Raw genomic sequence first — 26,151 nt, 5'->3', positions numbered from 1 at the left:
AATTTCAGCCAGAAAATACCTGAAATCAAAGAAAAATACACACACTCATAGTAAAGTCTAGAAATATGATTTTTGCCTAAAAACTAATAATATTTAACTAAAAACTAATTAAAACATGCTAAAATCTACATGAAATTACCCCCAAAAAGCGTATAAAATATCCGCTCATCACATATGCATCCGTTGACGGTTCAATCCCAAGGACTTCTCGGATGGTGTCCACTGTGACCGACACTTGCTTTCGGCGCACAAATATGGATGTGAGAAGAGGTGAGTGGAAGTTGGAGTAGAATTCCACCACGCATGAGAGATTAGCCTCCTTTGGTTGCTTCAAAAGGAACCTCCATTGCCTCCGGTCAATGTGTGGCATCACACTCGGACTGAGGTGAGCCGGTAAGACTAGGAGGGGTTCCGGATGGTAATTCCTTTCAATCATTCTTGAGTAAACAAGTTCGCAGTAACGGTTGGGAAACTTGTTTGAATCCTTAGGAGGGTTGTCCTTTTCTAGAACATCAACAGGGCCCTTGGTCTTCTTTAGGAGGGGCTTGGCTGTTAGTTCTTGGCGCAAGGAACCTCCATTGCCTCCGGTCAATGTGTGGCATCACACTCGGACTGAGGTGAGCCGTAAGACTAGGAGGGGTTCCGGATGTAATTCCTTTCAATCATTCTTGAGTAAACAAGTTCGCAGTAACGGTTGGGAAACTTGTTTGAATCCTTAGGAGGGTTGTCCTTTTCTAGAACATCAACAGGGCCCTTGGTCTTCTTTAGGAGGGGCTTGGCTGTTAGTTCTTGGCGCACTTTATCGGAAACCGGCTTCTTGGGGCCTTTCCCCTTGTTCTTTTTGATGACCATCCTGTGGAAGCAAGAAAGGGGAAAATATCAAACCCAAAGAAGTGGAGGCACATGAACTTTATGCAATGAAAAGTTATGCCGTAGAATATGGGTATCCTTGTTACATGACAGCTGCAACATGTAACTAGGATAATGTGTGAAGAGCAAGGCAAATCATTTTCATGTGGTGCAAGGGTAGTTTAAGCATGCAAGGAAGAAGCATGAGAAGCACACCCTTAGGGATCATAATGGAAAGCAATAAAAATGTAAACGGATTGTGGAAAGTGGGGATGCACTCAAAAGTGATTGTTGAGAGGCAGGTAGTCACAATGAGTCCAAATTCAAGTGTGCCTTTCATCAAACACTTGGCGTGCATCCTTGAAGTAGTATGTGATTATGTGAAATGAGAGCAATGTAACATTCCACAATCCATTTTTAATGATTATATGCATATGGATTGCAAGAATTAAGCAACACCATTCATCTACTCCTGTAAGTGAGTTTGAGACTCAAATGCCTATGAAGAATTGGATTGAAAGAGAGAAGAGCAAGACATCCCACAGAAGTAAAGAAAAAAAGAAAAAGAAGCTACTAAAAGATGGTGCAACTAAATGATTAAGAATCACAAGAGATTATTGGACTAAGAGGGTAGCTTAGTATATACCTTGTGAGATGGAGAAGGATATGGAAGAAGAAGTTGTAGTGTGGGTTGATGGAGAGAGAGTTAATGGAGCCACCGGAGATATGTGATAGAAGGTGTTGATGGGGGGTGTGAGTGTGGTGGTGAATGGTGATGGAAGGGTGAAGGAGAGGAAAAGTGGAGTGAGAATGAAGGGGTAAGTGTGCCCTTTCTAAAGTTGGCGTCGATCACCTGCGCGTGCGCGCACGGTGCGCGCTCGCGCAGGTGAGTGAGGTGGACTAGGGGCGCGCGCGCGCATATTGCGCGTGCGCGTCCATGCGCTTGGGCTGTCGGCACAGGAGAGGCACAGGGGTGGCATAACTCTCTGGCCGAAGTACCAGAGATTGCTTCAGGGTTTTTGGCGCGCGCGCGCGTCAACGCGGTTGTGCCCCAGGCATGAGAGGGGCCTGGAGGGGGCTCAACTCTCAGTGAAGTGGCTCAGAGATGAGTGCAGAATCAAAGGGCGCGTGCGCGGCTGAGGCGCGCGCGCATTTCGTGCTTGCATTGTTTGGGCGCGTGCGCGCTGGGTGCGCGCACGCGGCAAAGGTGCTGGGCCGGTGGCTTAGCGTAGGCTTAAGAATGGCCTAACTCTCTGTAAGATGTACTAGGGGTGCAGCAAGGCAATCGGCGCGGACGCGCATAGTGCGCTTGCGCGTCGATTGGCAGATTTCGCCCATGTGCGCGGACGCGCCATGTGCGCGCGCGCGGGGGCTTCCTGTGCTTCAGGCATCGTCTGGCATGGTGTGGGCGCAACTCTCGGATAAATATGGAGGGCTGTTTCGCAATCCACGCGTCCGCGCACGTGCGCGTCTGCGTAGATGACTGAGTGCTTTAAAGGGCGCGTACGCGCCAGATGCGCGCACGCGCAGAGAGGTGCTTTTTCTAAATTTGCATGTTTTCATCACTTTTGACATTTCAACCCCCTCCCCCCCAGCCACTTAAACACTATAGCAGGGCATTTTAATTGGTGAACTATCAATGAATTTTAACAAATGAAGGAGAATTGACATTAAAATCTCTAACAATCATGAAGTCAAGTGTCTATGTACAAAACTTTCTCCACTTGGTAGGGTCCATCCCACCTTGATCTAAGCTTTCCGGGTAGTAATCTCAACCTTGAATTGTAGATAAGGACTAGGTCACCGGGTCGGAACTCTCTTCTCCTAATGTTCTTGTCATGGATGGCTTTCAACTTTTCCTTATAAAGCCTAGAGTTGTCGTAGCTTCTAATCTCAAACATTCCAATTCCGCCAATTGAAGCTTTCCCTCTATTCCAGCCCCACCCAAGTTCATATTACACTCCTTTACGGTCCATAAAGCTTTGTGTTCAATCCACTGTAAGTGACATGCTTTACCATATACAGCCGGAAGGGGCTCATGCCAATGGGTGTTTTGTAAGCCGTTCGATAGGCCCACATGCATCGGAGAGTTTTGATGCTCCAATCTTTCCTATTTCGCTTTACAATCCTTTCTAACACATGCTTGATTTCCCGGTTAGAGACTTCGGCTTGGCCGTTTGTCTGAGGGTGGTAAGCCGTGGCGACTTTGTGGATGATGCCATATTTTTTCATGAGGCCGTCTATTCTTTTGTTGCAAAGTGGGATCCTTGGTCACTTATGATTGCTCTTGGGGCGCCAAAGCGACAAATGATATTGTTCCTCACAAAAGAATACACAACATTAGCGACATCGTTCGGGTGGGGATTGCCTCCACCCATTTTGACACATAATCGACGGCTAGCAAGATGTAGAGAAAGCCATTGGAATTTGGAAATGGTCCCATGAAGTCGATTCCCCACACGTCAAAGATTTCACAAAAAAAGCATATTTTGTTGGGGAATTTCGTCCTTCTTGGAAATATCTCAAAACCTAATACATTGGGGACAAGATTTGCAATAGAGAGAAGCATCTTTGAGAAGAGTTGGCCACCAAAATCCGCAATCAAGGACCTTTCTTGCCGTTCTTTGGGGCCGTAGTGACCACCTCCTTCGGAAGCATGGCAAGCGTCCAAGATTGCTTGGAATTCGGTTTGAGGTATGCACCGTCGCACTATTTGGTCCGCTCCACACCTCCACAAATAGGGATCATCCTAAATATAGTGTTTGGATTCGCTTTTCAGCTTATCCTTTTTGTTTTTGTCGAGATTGGGAGGGAGAGTGCGTGAAACCAAATAGTTTGCTATTGGGGCGTACCAAGGAACCACTTCCGAGATTGCATGCAAGGCATCTAAAGGAAAGGAATCATTGATAGGAGTGGTGTCGCCTTTTGTGTGTTCGAGGCGACTTAAATGGTCCGCCACTAGGTTTTGGGAACCGCTCCTATCTTTGATCTCCAAGTCAAATTCTTGTAACAAAAGCACCCAACGAATTAATCTCGGTTTTGATTCCTTTTTGGCCAACAAGTACTTTAGTGCCGCGTGATCCGAGTACACTACTACCTTGGAACCAAGAAGATAGGCTCGGAACTTGTCCAAAGCAAAAACAATAGCTAGGAGTTCCTTTTCGGTAGTAGTGTAATTGGATTGGGCTCCGTCTAATGTTTTGGAAGCATAAGCTATGACATAGGGAATCTTACCCTCGCGTTGTGCTAACGCGGCTTCCTATCGCATAATTCGAAGCATCACACATGATTTCAAAGGGTTGAGTCCAATTGGGTCCTCGTACAATAGGAGCTTGTGTCATGCTACCTTGAGTTTGTCATATGCTTCCATACATTCCTTGCTCATCTCAAATTCGGTGTCTTTTTGTAGTAATCGAGAGAGAGGTAGGGCCACCTTGCTAAAGTCCTTGATGAATCTCCGGTAGAATCCTGCATGTCCAAGAAAGAACGGACTTCCCTCTCGGAGGAGGGGTAAGGTAAACTGGATATGACATTTATCTTTGCCGGATCTACGGAGATGCCTTCCTTTGATACTATGTGTCCCAAAACAATGCCTTGTTTGACCATGAAATGACATTTTTCAAAATTTAAGACAAGGTTTGTTTTGGTGCATCTCTCTAGGACTTTTTCAAGGTTACCTAAGCAATGCTCAAATGAATCACCATACACACTAAAATCATCCATGAAAACTTCCATTGATTGCTCTAGAAAGTCCGCAAATAGGCTCATCATGCATCTTTGAAACTTTGCTGGTGCATTGCATAGGCCAAACGGCATACGCTTGTAAGCATACGTTCCAAAGGGGCAAGTAAATGTGGTTTTTTCTTGGTCCTCTAGAGCAATATGGATTTGGAAGTATCCGGAGTATCCATCAAGAAAACAATAGTATGATTTACCGGCTAACCGATCAAGCATTTGATCGATAAATGGTAGTGGAAAATGATATTTTCTTGTGGCCGCATTCAATCTTCGGTAGTCTATGCATACTCTCCAAGAATTTTGCACTCTTGTTGCTATAAGTTCGCCACTTTCGTTTTTGATTGTTGTCACTCCGGACTTCTTTGGCACTACTTGGACCGGGCTTACCCATTCGCTATCCGAGATAGGATAGATGATGTCCGCTTCAAGTAGCTTAGTGACTTCTTTCTTCACCACCTCAAGAATGGTTGGGTTAAGTCTCCTTTGAGGTTGTCGGACCGGTCTTGCTCTTTCTTCAAGGAATATGCGGTGCTCGCATACTTGGGGGCTTATTCTCACTAGATCCGCCAAACTCCACCCAATTGCCTTTTTGTTCTTCCTCAGTACATTTAGCAATTTTTCTTCTTGTTGAGGAGTTAACTCTTGTGCAATTATTACGGGTAGCTTTTGGGCTTCATCAAGGTATGAATACCTTAAGTGAGGTGGTAGTGGCTTCAACTCCATCATCTTGTCATTTTTTGAAGTTTGAGTTTCCGGATGGTTTGTATAATGTGTGGTATTTAGTTCGCTTGACTTTTCATTTGCTCCTTCAACCATGCACTTCTCATCTAACCTTGCAAGATGCACTTCGGCCACTATGTTATCAATTGGGTCACACCAAAATAGAGAGTGGTTCTCCGGTGGATGCTTCATTGCTTCCTCTAGGCTAAAGCTTACAATTCTCCCATCTATTTCAAATGAGTAGTTCCCCGAGTAAGCATCAAGCTTAAATCTAGAAGTTCTCAAGAATGGCCTTCCAAGTAGGATAGATGATGCTCTCTCGGTTTCGCTTGATGGCATTTCAAGGACATAGAAGTCAATCGGGAACACCAACCCTTTTATATTCACCAATACATCTTCCGCAACACCCGCTACGGTTATTATGCTTTTATCCGCTAGGACAAATCTTGCCGTCGACCTTTTTAGTGGTGGCAACTTCAACACCCGGTAGACGGAGAGCGGCATGATGCTAACACATGCTCTGAGGTCACACATACAATCTCTAAATTGAACTCCATTGACGCTGCAAGTGACCATACAAGGGCCCGGATCATCACACTTCTCGGGCAATGTTCCCATTAAAGCGGAAATAGAACTCCCCAATGGGATGGTTTCCAATTCAAGAATTCTATCCTTGTTTATGCATAAATCTTTGAGAAATTTGGCATATCTAGGAACTTGATGGATGGCATCAAAGAGGGGGATGGTTACCTCAACTTTCTTAAACATTTCTACCATTTTGGGGTCGAGTTCTATGCGCTTTTTAGCTTTCTTTGCAAGCATTGGAAATGGAAGTGGTTGAGCAATTTCTTCTTCCAAGGTCCTTTTGGCCTTGGTTGTCCCCCTTGTTGGTTGGGCTTCATCCTCAACTATGGCTTGTGGTGTCTCCTCTTCCACTACCTCTTCTATATCTATTCTCTCTTCCTCTTGGACGGTTGTGATAGGATTTGAGTCCTTTGCTTCCTTCTCTTTTAGTTGTGTACCGGATCTAAGGGTGATGGCATTGATGCCCCCCTTTGGGTTTGGTTGAGGTTGAGAGGGGATGACACTTTGGATTGGGGGTTGAGGAGTGGGAGTTGATGGTGTATCCATACGTGCAAGAAGAGCTTGTAGTGTAGAGGTGAGGCCGGTGAGGCCGGAAGCGAGTGTGTTTTGTAATTCTTTTTGGCCTTGGATAATGGTCCGGAGTGTTTCGTCTTGGTTGGAGGGGGTGGTTGCATATGTGAGTTGGGGAGTTGTGATTGGTTGGGTGGTGGTCTTTGATGTGGTGGTTGATATGTTTGGTAGTTTTTTTGTGGGTTTTGTTGGTTGTATGGTTGATTTTGTGAGTTGTATGGCCGGTTTTGTGAGAAGTTTTGTGAGTTGTTGCCCCATCTTTGACCTCCTCCATTGTTGTTGTTGTCCCTATTCCCTTGTTGATGGTTGTCTCTCCAATTTTGATTATTGTGTCCACTTCCTTGGTTGTAGCCTCCTCCTTGATATGGGTGCCCTTGGTTAGGACTACCGCCTTGGTAGTACCCTTGATTGGGTCGGTCATAGAAATTATGGGTAGCCGCCAAGGTGTTGTCTTCTTGAAGGCTTGGGCACTCATCCGTGTAGTGAGAGTAGCAAGAGAAAATGCCACATACTCTTTGAGGGACCAATTGTTGGTTGTGTTGTTGAGGTGGTGGAGGGTGTTGTTGATATGATTGAGGTTGTTGTGGTTGTTGTTGGTTCAATTGGAGTTGCCTCAAGACGGATGTCATCTCATTCAAGGATTGAGTTAGAGCGGTGGCTTCACTACTAGTTGATACCTCGTTCACGGTCCTTGGGCGGTTGACTCTTCGCCTCATATGTTGATTGGATTCGGCTAAGTCAATAATAAGTTGACATGCCTCCTCCGCGGTTTTATATTTGGACAAAGAACCATTGCTAGAAGTGTCCAAGAGGGTTCTATCTTGCTCTCGCATCCCTTGACATATGTATCCAAGCAATACTTGAGTGTCGATCATGTGATTAGGGCATGCATCTAGTAGCTTGCGGAACCGTTCCCAATACTCATAGAGTGGCTCCGTCTCACCTTGCACAATACAAGACATTTCCTTCCTTAGCCTATCCATCTTTTCCGGGGGCAAGAATTTATCCAAGAATCCTCTTCTATGTAGGTCCCAATCGGAGGTGACTTCACTAGAGAGAGTGTAGAACCATTCTTTAGCCTTGTCCTCAAGAGAGAAAGGGAAAGCAAACAACCATATAGCAACTTCATCGGACCCTTCCCGTCTAGTAGTTGAGCATATGCGATGAAAGTCCTTGAGATGTCGAATAGGGTCTTGTGCGGGAAGCCCGTGAAACTTGGGTAAGAGGTTGATCAAAGCGGTCTTCAATTCAAAGTTTGCATTCAAGTTAGGGTGAGTTACATGAAGGGGTTGAAGGACATAGTCCGGTGCACCCGCTTCCTTGATGGTGACTCTCCTCGGAGCATCCATGGTATTAGTACCTAAAACAAAAGAAGAATTGTTAGTGAGATTGATGGGAGTATGATTAGTGCCTTCTTTGAGTGACGGTTCAATGTTCACTTCTAATGAGGTGGTTGAGGTGGTGAAAACCTCTTCACCTTTTCCAAACCTTAGCCGCTTCCGAGCTTGTCTAATATGAAATAAAGTTCGTTCTATTTCCGGATCAAAAGGGACTAAGCTCGAATTCGGTTGTGAACGCGTCATGCAATGGAGGGGAAATGGAATTCATTGTAACGATGAGGGGTTAGTCAATTGAGCAGTTTACAATGAAGTGCAACTATGTACATATATACACGCTTAATCCAAAACAATAGCATGGCACACTAAGCAAATTCCCCAGCAACGGCGCCATTTTGACAAATGGATTTTTGCCGGTATAGAAATTATCAAGTGATCAATCGTAGTATAGTCTAAACCGACGCAAAATCCATCATCAAACAAATCTACAATCTATATCCGAGAGCACTAGTCTCCCGAGTCGTTCTCCCTTGGAATTGCCAAAGTGTGCATCTTATTGCTTTAGTAAGCCTTGTTGGAATTCTTTGAAAGGTTTAGCAAAGTGATGAGAAACAAACAATCAATTATCAAAAGACTTGGCTTAGGGCTGGCATTAGAAGTTCTATCCTTATAGTCCATTCAATGTTGACAACAATTAGGCCTTGCTTCATTTAGTTATCCCCTAAATATAGAGGAAGTTCAAATGAACACAATCAACTTGAGTCACAAGTCCTAGCTTCACCTCATGGGAAACTAGCTTTAGTGCCCTCCAAGCCAACTAGCAATCCCTAATTCCAAATCAACTAGTGATACAACTATTCAACTTCTTCCAATGACCAAACCCTATGCCAAGTGTGAAAATTCTACTCCATAGCTAGTGTTGACATTTTATCAAACATGTGATGAGCAAGAAAGGAAGTCATAGTAAAGTGAGAAGAAAAGTAGAATTGAAAGTATTGCAACACAAGGATCTAACAACAAGTCTCAAAGAGTAACAATGAAAATCAAATTCTCAAAATAGGGATGAAATCCAAAATTACAAAGTTGAATTCTAGATCTATGAGAATTGATCAATTACATCTACTACTTGAAATTTGAGAAGAAAATTTATGACATGAATAAAGTGGAGTGAGAATTGTAATGGATCTCACCAAAAAGTCATTGAAAATTCAGAAATTAGATGAAGATGAACCCTAGTGAAAAGCTTGGAATCTCCCTCTTCTTCTCCCAAAAGTGTAACTAACTCTCCTCAAAAAATATCTAATTCTAGAAAATGAACTAAGTGTCCTTAACCCTTGCTCCTTTGGTCTTCTTAAGCTTTTCCCGCCAAGGTATTTCCCCAAAAGTGGGATTCTTAACTACCTTCACGCCTAAGTCACGTGACTTCTAAAAAAATCATATTCGCAAATCGGCATGCACGCGCAAGGTACGCGCACGCGTCATCGAGGTGTCTTGTAATGTGCGCGGAGGCGTGATGTGCGCGTGCGCGCCCATGAAGATCCTGGCTTAGCCGCTTCTCAAGCCGGCTCGTGACTTGGCTCTTGGCTTTGGCTTCACGTTGCTCTATCCGCGCGGGCGCGGCAGGTGCGCGCACGCGCCCCTGCGGAAATTTCCAAAGCTTAATTCTCATGCTTCCTTCCTTTGTACCCGTCTTCCTTCTCTCTTTCGGTCCATTCCTACTCTATATCCTGAAACCACTTAACACACAAGTCACGGCATCGAATGGCATCAAGAGAAGATTAGAAATGTATCTATTTTAGTACAAAATAAGCATGTTTTCATCCATGAGGCAAAACTAGGAAAGGAATGCAAAATCTTGTACTTTCATATAGAAAGTGTGTGGAATCATTGATAAAACCCCTGAAATCAGCATAAGATAAACCCTCAAAATGGGGTTTGTCAAGAGGGAGTAGGTATGTTCGGCCATTTGGGTGGGAATGGGAGGGAAATTGGTTTGAATTTTTGAAGGTAGGTGGGGTTTATGGGGAAGAGTTGATGGATGTGAGTGGTGAATTGGGTAATTGGGAAGAGGAATTGAGGTGATTGGTGAAAGGTGTTGGGAAGTGTGACATGGGGAAAAGTGAATTTGGATTAGGAGAGTGTGATTAGGATTAAAAGGTAAGGTGGGAATATGTTAGGTGGGGATCCTGTGGGGTCCACAGATCCTGAGGTGATCCTGTGGGGTCCACAGATCCTGAGGTGTCAAGGAATTCCATCCTTGCACCAAATAGGCATGTAAAATGCCTTCGTGCATCATTCTGGCATTTAAACGCCCATTGGTGCACGTTCTGGGCGTTCAACGCCCATGTAAAGCATGTTTCTGGCGTTGAACGCCAGTTTCATGCTTGTTACTGGCGTTCAGCGCCAGTTTTTCCTCTTTGGGCACATTCCTGGCGTTCAACGCCAGAATGTTGCTTGTTTCTGGCGTTCAGCGCCAGAATGGTGCTCTGTGCTGGCATTGAACGCCAGCCAGATGCACCTTACTGGCGTTGAACGCCAGCCTGTGCGTCCTCCAGGGTGTGAATTTTTTTCTTCTGCTGTTTTTGATTCTGTTTTTAATTTTTATGATTTTTTTGTGACTCCTCATGATCATGTACCTAATAGAACATAAAATAACAATAAAATAGAATAAAATAAAATTAGATAAATAAAATTGGGTTGCCTCCCAACAAGCGCTTCTTTAATGTCAATAGCTTGACAGTGGCTCTCATGGAGCCACAAGGTGATCAGGTCAATGTTGTATAGTTGTCCACACCAAACTTAGAGTTTGGATATGGGATCTTAACACCAAACTTAGAGTTTGGTTGTGGCCTCACAACACCAAACTTAGAGTTTGACTGTGGGGGCTCTTCTTGACCCTGAACTGAGAGAAGCTCTTCATGCTTACTCTCTTCTGTCACAGAGGGATGGCCATGTGCCTTAAACACAAGGTATTCCCCATTCAATTGAAGGACTAATTCTCCTCTGTTGACATCTATCACAGCTCCTGCTGTGGCTAGGAAAGGTCTTCCAAGGATGATGCAATCATCCTCTTCCTTCCTAGTGTCTAAGATTATGAAATCAGCAGGGATGTAAAGGCCTTCAACCTTTACTAACACGTCCTCTACTATTCCATAAGCTTGTCTCAATGACTTATCTGCCAGTTGTAATGAGAACAAGGCAGGTTGTACCTCAATGATCCCCAACTTCTCCATTACAGAGAGTGGCATAAGATTTATCCCTGACCCCAGATCACACAGAGCCTTTTCAAAGATCATGGTGCCTATGGTACAAGGTATTAAGAACTTGCCAGGATCTTGTTTCTTTTGAGGTAGAATTTTCTGAATCCAAGTATCCAGTTCATTAATGAGCAAGGGGGGTTCACTTTCCCAGGTCCCATTATCAAATAACTTGGCATTCAGCTTCATGATAGCTCCTAAGTATTGAGCAACTTGCTCTCCAGTTACATCTTCATCCTCTTCAGAGGAAGAATAGTCTTCAGAGCTCATGAATGGCAGAAGGAGATTTAATGGAATCTCTATGGTCTCTATATGAGCCTCAGATTCCTTTGGATCCTCAATAGGAAACTCCTTCTTGCTTGAGGAACGTCCCAGGAGGTCTTCCTCACTAGGATTTTCGTCCTCCTCCTCCCTTGTGCATTCGGCCATATTGACTATGTCAATGGCTTTGCACTCTCCTTTTGGATTTTCTTCTATATTGCTTGGGAGAATACTGGGAGGAGTTTCAATGACTTTCTTACTCAGCTGGCCCACTTGTGCCTCCAGATTTCTAATGGAGGATCTTGTTTCACTCATGAAACTGAAAGTGGCCTTTGACAGATCAGAGACTACATTGGCTAAATTAGAAGTGTTTTGTTCAGAATTCTCTGTCTGTTGCTGAGAAGATGATGGATATGGCTTGCTATTGCCCAGCCTGTTGCGTCCACCATTGTTAAAGCCTTGTTGAGGCTTTTGTTGATCCTTCCATGAGAAATTTGGATGATTTCTCCATGATGAGTTATAGGTGTTTCCATAAGGTTCACCCATGTAATTAACCTCTGCCATGGCAGGGTTCTCAGGATCATAAGCTTCTTCAGAAGCCGCCTCTCTAGTACTGTTGGATGTATGTTGCCATCCATTCAGATTTTGAGAGATCATGTTGACTTGTTGAGTCAACACCTTGTTCTGAGCCAATATGGCATTCAGAGTATCAATTTCAAGAACTCCTTTCTTCTGAGGTATCCCATTGTTCACGGAATTCCTCTCAGAAGTGTACATGAACTGGTTGTTTGCAACCATGTCAATGAGTTCTTGAGCCTCTTCAGGCGTTTTCTTTAGGTGAATAGATCCACCTGCAGAGTGGTCCAATGACATTTTCGAAAATTCAGAGAGACCATAATAGAATATATCTAATATGGTCCATTCTGAGAACATGTCGGATGGACATCTTTTGGTCAGCTGCTTGTATCTTTCCCAAGCTTCATAGAGGGATTCACCATCTTTTTGTTTGAAGGTTTGAACATCCACTCTCAGCTTGCTCAACTTTTGAGGAGGAAAGAATTTATCTAAAAAGGCAGTGGCCAGCTTATCCCATGAGTCCAGGCTATCCTTGGGTTGTGAATCCAACCATACTCTAGCTCTGTCTCTTACAGCAAAAGGGAAAAGCATGAGTCTGTAGACTTCAGGATCAACTCCATTCGTCTTTACAGTCTCACAGATCTGCAAGAACTCAGTTAAAAACTGATAAGGATCTTCAGATGGAAGTCCATAAAACTTGCAGTTTTGTTGCATCAAGGCAACTAGCTGAGGTTTCAGCTCAAAGTTATTGGCTCCAATGGCAGGAATGGAGATACTTCTTCCATCAAACTTGGACGTTGGCTTTGTGAAGTCACCAAGCATTCTCCTTGCATTATTATTATTTTCGGCTGCCATCTCCTTCTCTTGTTCGAAAATTTCTGAAAGGTTGTTTCTGGATTGTTGTATTTTAGCTTCAGAGTCCTTTCAGGTTCTGGATCAATTTCAACAAGAGTGCCTTTATCCTTGTTCCTGCTCATATGAAAGAGAAGAAAACAAGAAAAGAAAGAGGAATCCTCTATGTCACAGTATAGAGATTCCTTTATGTTAGTAGAAAAAGAAGGGGGTAGAAGTATGAAGAAGGATGGATTCGGATTTATGGATGAAGATAGGTGAAGAGAAGTGTTAGTAAACAAATAATTAAATAGAAGAAGAAAAGAGAAGGGAACTTTCGAAAATAATTTTGAAAAAGAGGTTAGTAATTTTCGAAAATTAGAGATAAAATGTAATTAAAATTAAAACATGAAATAATTAATTAATTAAAAATAACTTTTGAAAAAGGGGTGAGATATTTTCGAAAATTAGAGAGGGAAAAGTAGTTAGGTGGTTTTGAAAAAGATAAGACACAAACAAGAAGTTAGTTAGTTGATTGAAAAAGATTTGAAATCAAAATTGAAAAAGATAAGAAGATAGTAAGTTAGATAAGATTTTTTTGAAATCAAATTTTGAAAAAGATAAAATTTTTTGAAAAAGATCAAATAAAAGATAAAAAGATTTAATTCAAAAATTTTTGAAATTATTTACTTCACTAACAAGAAACTACAAGATAAGATTCTAGAACTTAAAGATTGAACCTTTCTTAACAAGAAAGTAACAAACTTCAAATTTTTTAACCAATCACATTAATTATTAGTGAATTTTCGAAAATTATGATGTAAAGATAAGGAAAAGATTTTGAAAATAATTTAAAAAATGTTTTTGAAATTTTTGAAAAATAGAAAAAATGAAAAAGATATGATTTTTGAAAAAGATTTTGAAAAGATAAGATTTTTAAAATTGAAATTTTGACTTGACTTGTAAGAAACAACTAATTTTGAAAATTTGACCAAGTCAACCCAAAATTTCGAAAATTTGGAGGGAAATAAGGAAAAGATATTTTTTTGATTTTTGAATTTTTAATTATGAGAGAGAAAAACAACAAAAATACTCAATGCATGAAATTTTTAGATCAAAACCATGAATGCATGCAAGAATGCTATGAATGTCAAGATGAACACCAAGAACACTTTGAAAATCATGATGAACATCAAGAACATAATTTTGAAAAATTTTTGATGCAAAGAAAACATGCAAGACACCAAAGTTAGAAATTTTTAATGCTTGGAAAATATGAATGCAAAAATGCACATGAAAAACAAGAAAACATCAAGATCAAACAAGAAGACTTGTCAAGAACAACTTGAAGATCATGAAAAATACTATGAATGCATGGATTTTCGAAAAAATGCAAGAAAAAATTTTTAAAGCATGCAATTGACACCAAACTTAAAAATTGACTCAATACTCAAATAAGAAACACAAAATATTTTTAGTTTTTATGATTTTCTAAATTTTTTTTTTGAATTTTTATTAATTTTTTCGAAAATAAAGTTTAGAAAAACGAAAAATAAAAGAAAAATTTTGAAAAAGATTTTTGAAAAGAAAAGTACCTAATCTGAGCAACAAGATGAACCGTTAGTTGTCCATACTCGAACAATCCCCGGCAACGGCGCCAAAAACTTGGTGGACGAAATTGTGATCCATGTTCTAACTATTTGTATGAAATCATTATTATGGCACTGGTTGAATTCACAACTCCGTTTAACTAACCAGCAAGTGTACTGGGTCGTCCAAGTAATAAACCTTACGTGAGTAAGGGTCGATCCCATAGAGATTGTTGGTATGAAGCAAGCTATGGTCACCTTGTAAATCTCAGTCAGGCAGATTAAATTGGTTTATGGTTTCGAAAATTAATAATAAGAAAATAGAAGAATTAAAAAGGATAGAATGCTTATGCAGATTCATTGGTAGGAATTTCAGATAAGCGAATGGAGATACTGTATGGCTCAAGAACGCCTGCTCTCCTACTGCTTCAACTCAATCCTTCTTACTCCTTTCCATGGCAAGCTGTGTATAGGGGTTCACCGTTGGACGATGGCTACTTTTAATCCTCTCGGGAAAATGGTCCTCTGCGGCTGTCACTCGCATGGCTAATCGTCTGGAGGCATCACCTGGCCGAAGGCTACATCCCATCCTCGCAGTGAAAACTACGCTCACGCGCTCTGTCACAGCACGGCTAATCACTGGTTGGTTCCCGCGCCTACTGGAATAGAATCCCTTGATTCTTTTGCGTTTGTCATCACGCCCAGCACTTGCAAGTCTGAAGCACGTCACAGTCATTCATTACCGGAATCCTACTCGGAATACCACAGACAAGGTTAGACTTTCTGGATTCCCAGGATCCTACTCGGAATACCACAGACAAGGTGAGACTTTCCGGATCCTCATAAATGCCGCCATCTATCTAGCTTTTACCACGAAGATTCTGTTGGGGAATCTAAGAGATACACATTCAAGCTCGGTTGCATGTAGAACGAAGGTGGTTGTCAATCACGCGCGTTCATAGGTGAGAATGATAATGAGGGTCATATAATCATCACATTCATCATGTTTTTGGGTACGAATGAATATCTTGGAATAAGAATAAGAGAGAATTGAATGAAAGAAAATAGAATTGCATTAATACTCGAGGTACAGCAGAGCTCCACACCCTTAATCTATGGTGTGCAGAAACTCCACTGTTGAAAATACATAAGTAAAAGGTTTAGGCATGGCCAAATGGCCAGCCCCCTAAAACGTGATCAATAGCCTCTTAGGATGAAGAATAAAACAAAACTGAGACCAAAGATATCTAATACATTAGTAAATCATCCTATTTATAATAAACTAACTCCTAGGGTTTACATAAGTAAGTAATTGATGCATAAATCCACTTCCGGGGCCCACTTGGTGTATGCTTGGGCTGAGCTTGATCAATCCACGAGCTGAGGCTTCTCTTGGAGTTGAACTCCGAATTATGACGTGTTTTGGGCGTTCAACTCCGGATCATGACGTTTTTCTGGCGTTTAACTCCAGACAGCAGCATGTACTTGGCGTTCAACGCCAAGTTACATCGTCAATTTCCAAATAAAGTATGGACTATTATATATTGCTGGAAAGCCCTGGATGTCTTCTTTCCAACGCTGTTGAGAGCGCGCCAATTGGAGTTCTGTAGCTCCAGAAAATCTATTTCGAGTGCAGGGAGATCAGATTCCAACAGCATCAGCAGTCCTTTTGTCAGCCTTTTTCAGAGTTTTGCTCAAATCCCTCAATTTCAGCCAGAATTTACCTGAAATCACAGAAAAACACACAAACTCATAGTAAAGTCCAGAAATGTGAATTTAACATAAAAACTAATGAAAACATCCCTAAAAGTAGCTTAAACTTACTAAAAACTACCTAAAAACAATGCCAAAAAGCGTATAAATTATCCGCTCATCAATTTCCATCCAAATGGTATCATGGAGATCTCTTTATATGTAATCACCTTGAAGCAGCTTATAGTTTCTTTGCTTTGGCCTTGACTCTAAGTGTCATGTCTCAAAGCGGCTTTTTAGATAAGCTTTCAATCAATACTCCTAAACCAGTTGGTTTTAAGGTATTAGGTGTTAAAGCACCCCTAAGGATTTACTTGCTCAAGCCTCTTTCTTTGACACAATTCGACCACAAGCATTTACTAGGCTAACAACTCTTTTAGTTATTGTTTCTTCTTTCTTCTGCCTAGTAATTGATGCTCAGAGCCTTGGGCCATGTTCTTTTTGCTTTTGTATTTTCTTTATTTTCTTTTGTTTTGTTTGCTGCTTCTTGGATCAATAAATTTTTGAGAATCTCCACAATACTTCTTTGAACTTCATGTCCTGCCTATGAGCTCCCATGTAAGTTTTCATAAGCATGCAACCTCAATACATAATCACACAACTAGAACCGCCACTTCTCCTAATCTTTTGCTTGCCTCAAAATTGTTTAATTCCTCAATCCTTCTTTACAAAGAACTATCATGTGATGCATTTTTTTGACATATTGAATGCAAACAAGTTTTGGAGAGTATAGTGTTGTAAATGATCAAACATCTTGATTATTGAATTGCATAAAAACTATACTAGACAGAAAAACAGATAGGGGTATCATATTGATGAGCGGATAATTTATACGCTTTTTGGCATTGTTTTTAGGTAGTTTTTAGTAAGTTCAAGCTAATTTTAGGGATGTTTTCATTAGTTTTTATGTTAAATTCACATTTCTGGACTTTACTATGAGTTTATGTGTTTTTCTGTGATTTCAGGTAAATTCTGGCTGAAATTGAGGGACTTGAGCAAAACTCTGAAAAAGGCTGACAAAAAGGACTGCTGATGCTGTTGGAATCTGACCTCCCTGCACTCGAAATAGATTTTCTAGAGCTACAGAACTCCAAATGGCGCGCTCTCAACGGCGTTGGAAAGTAGACATCCAGAGCTTCCCAGCAATATATAATAGTTCATACTTTATTCGGAATTTGACGACGTAACTTGGCGTTGAACGCCAAGTACATGCTGCTGTCTGGAGTTAAACGCCAAAAAAACGTCATGATCCGGAGTTGAACGCCCAAAACACGTCATAACTTGGAGTTCAACTCCAAGAGAAGCCTCAACTCGTGGATTGAACAAGCTCAGCCCAAACATACACCAAGTGGGCCCCGGAAGTGGATTTATGCATCAATTACTTACTCATGTAAACCCTAGCAGCTAGTTTATTATAAATAGAACTTTTTACTATCATATTATCATCCTGGATTGTATTTTGAATCCTGTGATCACGTTTTGGGGGCTGGCCATTCGGCCATGCCTGAACCTTTTACTTATGTATTTTTAACGGTGGAGTTTCTGCACACCATAGATTAAGGGTGTGGAGCTCTGCTGTACCTCAAGTATTAATGCAGTTCTATTTTCTTTTATTCAATTCTCTCTTATTCTTCTTCCAAGATATTCATTCGCACCCAAGAACATGATGAATGTGATGATTAGATAACCCTCATTATTATTCTCACTTATGAACGCACGTGATTGACAACCACTTCCGTTCTACATGCAACAGAGCTTGAATGTGTATCTCTTAGATTCCCCAACAGAATCTTCGTGGTATAAGTTAGATAGATGGCGGCATTCATGAGAATCCGGAAAGTCTAAACCTTGTCTATGGTATTCCGAGTAGGATTCTGGGATTGAATGACTGTGACGAGCTTCAAACTCCTGAAGGCTGGGCGTGATGACAAGCGCAAAAGAATCAATGGATTCTATTCCAACCTGATTGAGAACCGACAGATGATTAGCCATGCGAGTGACAGCCGCAGAGGACCATTTTCACTGAGAGGAGGGGATGTAGCCATTGACAACGGTGATGCCCTACATACAGCTTGCCATGGAAAGGAGTAAGAAGGATTGAGTTGAAGCAGTAGGAGGGCAGGCGTCCTTGAGCCTTACAGCATCTCCATATGCTTATCTGAAATTCCCACCAATGAATCTGCATAAGTGTTCTATCCCTTTTATTATTTCATCTGTTTTCTTATTTCTATTTTCGTACCCATAAACCAATTTAAATCTGCCTAACTGAGATTTACAAGGTGACCATAGCTTGCTTCATACCAACAATCTCTGTGGGATCGACCCTTACTCACGTAAGGTTTATTACTTGGACGACCCAGTACACTTGCTGGTTAGTTGAACGGAGTTGTGAATTCAACCAGTGCCATAAGAATGATTTCATCTCAAAATAGTTAGAACATTGATCACAATTTCGTCCACCAAGTTTTTGGCGCCGTTGCCGGGGATTGTTCGAGTATGGACAACTGATGGTTCATCTTGTTGCTCAGATTAGGTAATTTTCTTTTCAAAAAGTTTTCAAAAATCTTTCAAAAATATTTTTTTATTTATTATTTTCGTTTTTCTAAAGTATATTTTTCGAAAAAAATCAAATAAAATACAAAAAAATTAGAAAAATCATAAAAATCAAAAATATTTTGTGTTTCTTGTTTGAGTCTTTTGTCAAGTCATAAGTTTGGTGTCAATTGCATGTTCATCTTTTTCTTGCATAAAATTTTCGAAAAATTCATGCATTCATAGCATTCATCATGATCTTCAAGTTGTTCTTGATGAACTTTCTTGTTTGATCTTCATATTTTCTTGTTTTGTGTTGTATGTTGTTTTTCATATGCATTCTTGCATTCATAGAGTCTAAACATGAAAAATTTCTAAGTTTGGTGTCTTGCATGTTTTCTTTTCTTGAAAATTTTTCAAAAATATGTTCTTGATGTTCATCATGATCTTCAAAGTGTTCTTGGTGTTCATCTTGACATTCATAGTGTTCTTGCATGCATCATGTGTTTTGATCCAAAATTTTCATGCATTGAGTATTTTTAGTGTTTTTCTCTCTCATAAAAAAAAATTCAAAAATCAAAAAAATATCTTATCTTTTTAAATCTTATCTTTTTAAAATCTTTTTCAAAAATAATATCTTTTCCATTTTTTATCATTTTCGAAAATTTCAAAAATCTTTTTCAAAATATTTTCAAAATCTTTTTCTTATCTTTACATCATATTTTCGAAAATTGCATCAAAAATTAATGTTTTGATTCAAAAATTTCAAGTTTGTTACTTTCTTGTTAAGAAAGATTCAAATTTTAAGTTCTAGAATCATATCTTGTGATTTCTTGTGAGTCAAGTCATTAATTGTGATTTTAAAATTCAAATCTTTTTCAAAACCAACTTCAATAATATCTTTTCAAAAATATCTTTTCAATCTTATCTTTTCAAAAATCATATCTTTTTATCATATCTTTTATATCATATATTTTTCAAAATTTTATCTTTTTCAAAAATTTGATTTTAAAATATCTTTTCTAACTTCTTATCCTCTTATCTTTTCAAATTTGATTTTAATATTTTTTTCAACTAACTAATTAACTTTTTGTTTGTTTCTTATCTTTTTCAAAACCACCTAACTACTTTTCCCTCTCTAATTTTCGAAAATACCTCCCTCTTTTTCAAAAATTCTTTTTAATTAATTAATTGTTTTAAATTTTAATTTTAATTATATCTTATCTTTAATTTTTGAAAATCACTAACCCTTTTTTTTAAAATTATTTTCGAATTTCTCTCCCCCTCATCTCTTTCTATTTATTTTATTTAATTACTAACACTTCTCTTCACCTCTCTTCATCTCCAATCACTGCCTCTATCCTCACCATTGTGATTGGATTCTCCACTTTTATTCCTTTCTTCTTCTACTAACAATAAGGAACCTCTTTACTGTGACATAGAGGATTCCTCTTTCTTTTCTTGCTCTCTTCTTCCCTATATGAGCAGGAACAAGGAAAAAGGCTTGCAAAAAAAAAAAAAAAAAAACTGGCGAGCAATATTTTAAGTTTGGTGTGGTAAAAGCATAGCTTTTTGGTTTTCCATTACCATTAATGGCACCTAAAGCCAGAGAAACCTCAAAGGGAAGACAAAAAAAGCTTCCACTTCTGAGTCATGGGAGATGGAAAGACTAATATAAGCCGTCATAGCTCAGTGGTAGAACATGTGGCTGCAAATCAAGAGATTCCTGAGATACCTCAGGGAATAAGTTGTCCTCTACACAAATATTGGAAACAACTAAGGGGAGGAACACCAAAATTACTAGGAATCATTCAAAAGAAGCAAGGAAGAGACATAGAGGAGCTCAAAGAGCACCATTGGTTCTTCAAGAAGGCGCCACCCTCACTCAGGTGGATTCATTCCTTGTTCTTATTTCTTTCTGCTTTTCGGTTTTTAATGCTGTGTTTATCTATGTTTTGTGTCTTTATTTCATGATCATTAGTATGTAACCATGCCTTAAAGCTATGAATAAATTCCATTAATCCTTCACTTATCTTAAAAGAAAAATGTTTTAATTCAAAAGAACAAGAAGTACATAAATTTCGAAAATAGCTCTTGAATTTAGTTTAATTATATTGATGTGGTGACAATACTTTTTGTTTTCTGAATGAATGCTTGAACAGTGCATATGTCTTTTGATCTTGTTGTTTATGAATGTTAAAATTGTTGGCTCTTGAAAGAATGATGAACAAAGAGAAATGTTATTGAGGATCTGAAAAATCATGAAATTGATTCTTGAAGCAAGAAAAAGTAGTGAAAAAGAAGAAGCATTCGAAAAAAAAAAGAGTATATAGAAAAAGAAGGAGCAGTAGAAAAAGCCAATAGCCCTTAAAACCAAAAGGCAAGGGTAAAAAGGATCCAAGGCTTTGAGCATCAATGGATAGGAGGGCCCAAGGAAATAAAATCCAGGCCTAAGCGGCTAAATCAAGCTGTCCCTAACCATTTGCTTGTGTCATGAAGGTCCAAGTAAAAAGCTTGAGACTAAGTGGTTAAAGTCGTGATCCAAGGCAAAAGAGTGTGCTTAAGAGCTCTGGACACCACTAACTGGGGACTTTAGCAAAGCTAAGTCACAATCTGAAAAGGTTCACCCAGTTATGTGTCTGTGGCATTTATGTATCCGGTGGTAATACGGGAAAAGAAAGTGCTTAGGGCCACGGCCAAGACTCATTAGTAGCTGTGTTCAAGAATCAACATGCTTAACTAGGAAAGTCAATAACACTATCCGAAATTCTAAGTTCCTAGAGAAGCCAATCATTCTAAACTTCAAAGGAAAAAGTGAGATGCCAAAACTGTTCAGAAGCAAAAAGCTACAAGTCCCGCTCATCTAATTATAATTAATATTCATTGATATTCTGGAATTTTTAGTATATTCTCTTCTTTTTATCCTATTTGATTTTCAGTTGCTTGGGGACAAGCAACAATTTAAGTTTGGTGTTGTGATGAGCGGATAATTTATACGCTTTTTGGCATTGTTTTTAGGTAGTTTTTAGTAAGTTCAAGCTAATTTTAGGGATGTTTTCATTAGTTTTTATGTTAAATTCACATTTCTGGACTTTACTATGAGTTTATGTGTTTTTCTGTGATTTCAGGTAAATTCTGGCTGAAATTGAGGGACTTGAGCAAAACTCTGAAAAAGGCTGACAAAAATGACTGCTGATGCTGTTGGAATCTGACCTCCCTGCACTCGAAATAGATTTTCTGGAGCTACAGAACTCCAAATGGCGCTCTCTCAACGGCGTTGGAAAGTGGACATCCAGAGCTTTCCCGCAATATATAATAGTCCATACTTTATTCGGAATTTGACGACGTAACTTGGCGTTGAACGCCAAGTACATGCTGCTGTCTGGAGTTAAACGCCAGAAAAACGTCATGATCCGGAGTTGAACGCCCAAAACACGTCATAACTCGGAGTTCAACTCCAAGAGAAGCCTCAGCTCGTGGATTGAACAAGCTCAGCCCAAACATACACCAAGTGGGCCCCGGAAGTGGATTTATGCATCAATTACTTACTCATGTAAACCCTAGGAGCTAGTTTATTATAAATAGAACTTTTTACTATCATATTATCATCCTGGATTGTATTTTGAATCCTGTGATCACATTTTGGGGGCTGGCCATTCGGCCATGCCTGAACCTTTTACTTATGTATTTTTAACGGTGGAGTTTCTGCACACCATAGATTAAGGGTGTGGAGCTCTGCTGTACCTCAAGTATTAATGCAGTTCTATTTTCTTTTATTCAATTCTCTCTTATTCTTCTTCCAAGATATTCATTCGCACCCAAGAACATGATGAATGTGATGATTAGATAACCCTCATTATTATTCTCACTTATGAATGCACGTGATTGACAACCACTTCCGTTCTACATGCAACAGAGCTTGAATGTGTATCTCTTAGATTCCCCAACAGAATCTTCGTGGTATAAGTTAGATAGATGGCGGCATTCATGAGAATCCGGAAAGTCTAAACCTTGTCTATGGTATTCCGAGTAGGATTCTGGGATTGAATGACTGTGACGAGCTTCAAACTCCTGAAGGCTGGGCGTGATGACAAGCGCAAAAGAATCAATGGATTCTATTCCAACCTGATTGAGAACCGACAGATGATTAGCCATGCGAGTGACAGCCGCAGAGGACCATTTTCACTGAGAGGAGGGGATGTAGCCATTGACAACGGTGATGCCCTACATACAGCTTGCCATGGAAAGGAGTAAGAAGGATTGAGTTGAAGCAGTAGGAGGGCAGGCGTCCTTGAGCCTTACAGCATCTCCATATGCTTATCTGAAATTCCCACCAATGAATCTGCATAAGTGTTCTATCCCTTTTATTATTTCATCTATTTTCTTATTTCTATTTTCGTACCCATAAACCAATTTAAATCTGCCTAACTGAGATTTACAAGGTGACCATAGCTTGCTTCATACCAACAATCTCTGTGGGATCGACCCTTACTCACGTAAGGTTTATTACTTGGACGACCCAGTACACTTGCTGGTTAGTTGAACGGAGTTGTGAATTCAACCAGTGCCATAAGAATGATTTCATCTCAAAATAGTTAGAACATTGATCACAATTTCGTCCACCACATATCACTTTCAATCACAGCAGTATCTAATAATGAACAATACAACCTTTTGGAGTTTACTTGCTGTCCTCTTCCTCATCATCATTGCTGATCTTCACATTCCTCTTTCATCTCTTTGATTGATGATGCTAAATCTTCCCAAAAATTTATATGATACTCTGCAATGATATTGAAAGTTGCTTGTTCCCCAAGCACTTGAAAAATGGTTAGCATGCATGAATTATTTGTGGGCTTTTGAACTTACTTTGGTGTGAGAACACCAAACTTAGTACCTTGCCAATAGTTCTCATGCATCAAATTGACCATATGTGGAATTCTTTTTTTTTGCTAAAGGCAATAAGACTAAAAAAAAAAAAAACTTAGAAAATAGACATTGGTTAAGTAGCTTCTCTGATTGCTTGGAGCTAGCAACCCTTTATGCAGAAGGTGAGAATGTGTTTTTAAATGAGATTTTTGGTGGAACACCAAACTTAGCATTCTTCATTTTCTCTTAAATTGTTCTGGTGTGCAACACCAAACTCAGCTCCTTACAATATAGAGAAAGTTACTTAGCCTTTTTATTAGATGGAAAGAGAACTACCTTAGGTTGGGTTGCCTCCCAACAAGCGCTTCTTTATTGTCACTAGCTTGACATCTTGTTCTTTGATCATGGAGGCTGAAAATCATAGTGCCTCAGCTTTTCTCTTCTTACTGTGAACTTTCTTCCAGTCCCTTCTTTGATGATCTCTAGCTGTTCATGTGGAAGGATCCGGTTCACAGTATAGTACTCAGATAATTGTGGAGGCACCTTCATTGGTTGGGTGTTTAATATCACTTTATCCCTTGGTGAGAAACTCTCAGTGGGGATTTTCTGAATCCTAGCATTTCTCTCCTCTATCTCTTGCCTCTCTCCTCAACCTCCAAAATGTTTCAAGATCAAAAGGTGTGGATTCATCACTCTTTCCTCCTATCACAAAATCAGAAACACAAATAGAACCAGAAACTAAAACAGAGCACTCTGTAAATTGAGTGCAGTTAGAGTTAGTAGAGACAAAGCCTCGAACAGTTAGCGTGTTAATAGAGGCAAAACTTCAAACAGTTAGTAGGTTAGTAAAAAATTAAAGAAAAAGTGCTTGATCTAAACTACCACCTTACTTAATCATTGTCAATCTATTCAATCCCCGGCAACGGCGCCAAAAACTTGATGGTGTTTTTGCGGAAAACGAATTTCCAACACACAAATCCAACCGGCAAGTGCACCGGGTCGCATCAAGTAATAATAACTCACGGGAGTGAGGTCGATCCCACAGGGATTGAAGGATTGAGCAATTTTAGTTTAGTGGTTGATTTAGTCAAGCGAATCAAGATTTGGTTGAGTGATTTGTGATTTGTAGAATTTAAACTGCATAGAAAGTAAAGGGAATGGGTAAATTGCATGAAATTAAAGAGAACTGAAATTTAAAGTGCTGAATCTTAAAGTGCAAGAAATTAAATGGCAGAAACTTAGAACGCAAGAAATGTAAATTGCAGGATCTTAAAGTGCAAGAAATGTAAATGGCTTGAATTGTAAAGGGAATTGGGAATTTGATTTGCAGAAGTTAAACAAGGAAAAGTAAATTGCAACAAACAGAGAAATAGAAGATGACTTGGATTGAATCGGATCTTAAAACAGAAATGTAAATGAACGTGAAAAGCATTAGACAGAGGATGTAAATGGGAAATCCAGATCTCAGGACTCAAGAGACTAGATAACCAAGTCTAGATCTCAATGCCTTCCTAGATCCAACAAGAACAATTGCAACGGAAATGTAAATTGTAAAGAAAGTAGATGAAGAGCAATTAACAGAAATGGGTATTCAATTAAGTAGAGAATTAAACAAGATCCCAAGGTGAGATTGAAACAGAAGTTCTTCAATTCTCCACCCAAGATCCGAAGCAAGAAAAGTAAAGAGTATTCAAGCAAGAACAAGGAAGAAAAGAGACCAATTCTCCTCCCAAATTCCCTTGAATTAAAACAACAATCCAAAAATGTAAAGTGAGCTCTCTACTAAGTGCACTCAATCAAAACCGAAAAGAAAAGCTCCCTCTATGAAAACTAAAAAGAAAAGCTCTCCTCAAAACTTAAATCCTAAGCTATTTATACACTTTCTTCAAATGGTCTTCAAGCCTTGAATTGGGCCTTTGCTCGTGATGGAATTGGGTTGATAGAGGCCTTGGTTGATTGCTCTTGGAGTTGGGGAGAGAACCAAAGTGAACCGGGTTTGGAATCATGAAAGCTTGAGTAAAAGTTTGAGTAAAAGTTTGAGGCAAACTTTTACTCAAACTTTTCATATCAGCCACCCCATCCTTGCTGCTACCAACGTTTGGGCCAAAGTTTGGGGTCAAACTTTTGCTCAACGTTGGCCCCCTTATGCACACTCATGGCGCCAACGTTTGCCAAAAAGTTTGAGGCAAACGTTGGCGCAAACTTTTGCTCTCCAGGGTGTGTTGTTGATGGCGCCAACGTTTGCCAAAAAGTTTGAGGCAAACGTTGGCGCAAACTTTTGTCCTCCAGGGTGTTGATTTGTGATGCCAACGTTTGCCAAAAAGTTTGAGGCAAACGTTGGCTCAAGCTTTTCTCCTAAAAGTTTGAGCTAAAGTTTGAGGCAAACTTTTGCTCAAGCTTTTTGCTCCCTGGGTTGTTTTCACTTATTCCAAAAGTTTGAGCTAAAGTTTGAGGCAAACTTTTGCTCAAACTTTTTGTTCTCTCTTTCTCCTAGCCATTCCTTCTTGCTTCAACCTTTCTCCAAGCTTTCTTCACCTATCATCAATCAACCAAATACATCAAAGCTATGCTCAAAATCATGAGATTGTCATTCTTTCATAATATGTGACAATTATAGCATAAAACCTCATGAAATTGCATTAATTCATCTATGGTTAATTAAATCAAAGGAAACATAAAAATCTA

Source organism: Arachis stenosperma, chromosome 10, assembly GCF_014773155.1.
Source record: "Arachis stenosperma cultivar V10309 chromosome 10, arast.V10309.gnm1.PFL2, whole genome shotgun sequence".
Classification (NCBI taxonomy): Eukaryota; Viridiplantae; Streptophyta; class Magnoliopsida; order Fabales; family Fabaceae; genus Arachis; species Arachis stenosperma.
Note: the sequence above shows the minus strand (reverse complement) of the source record.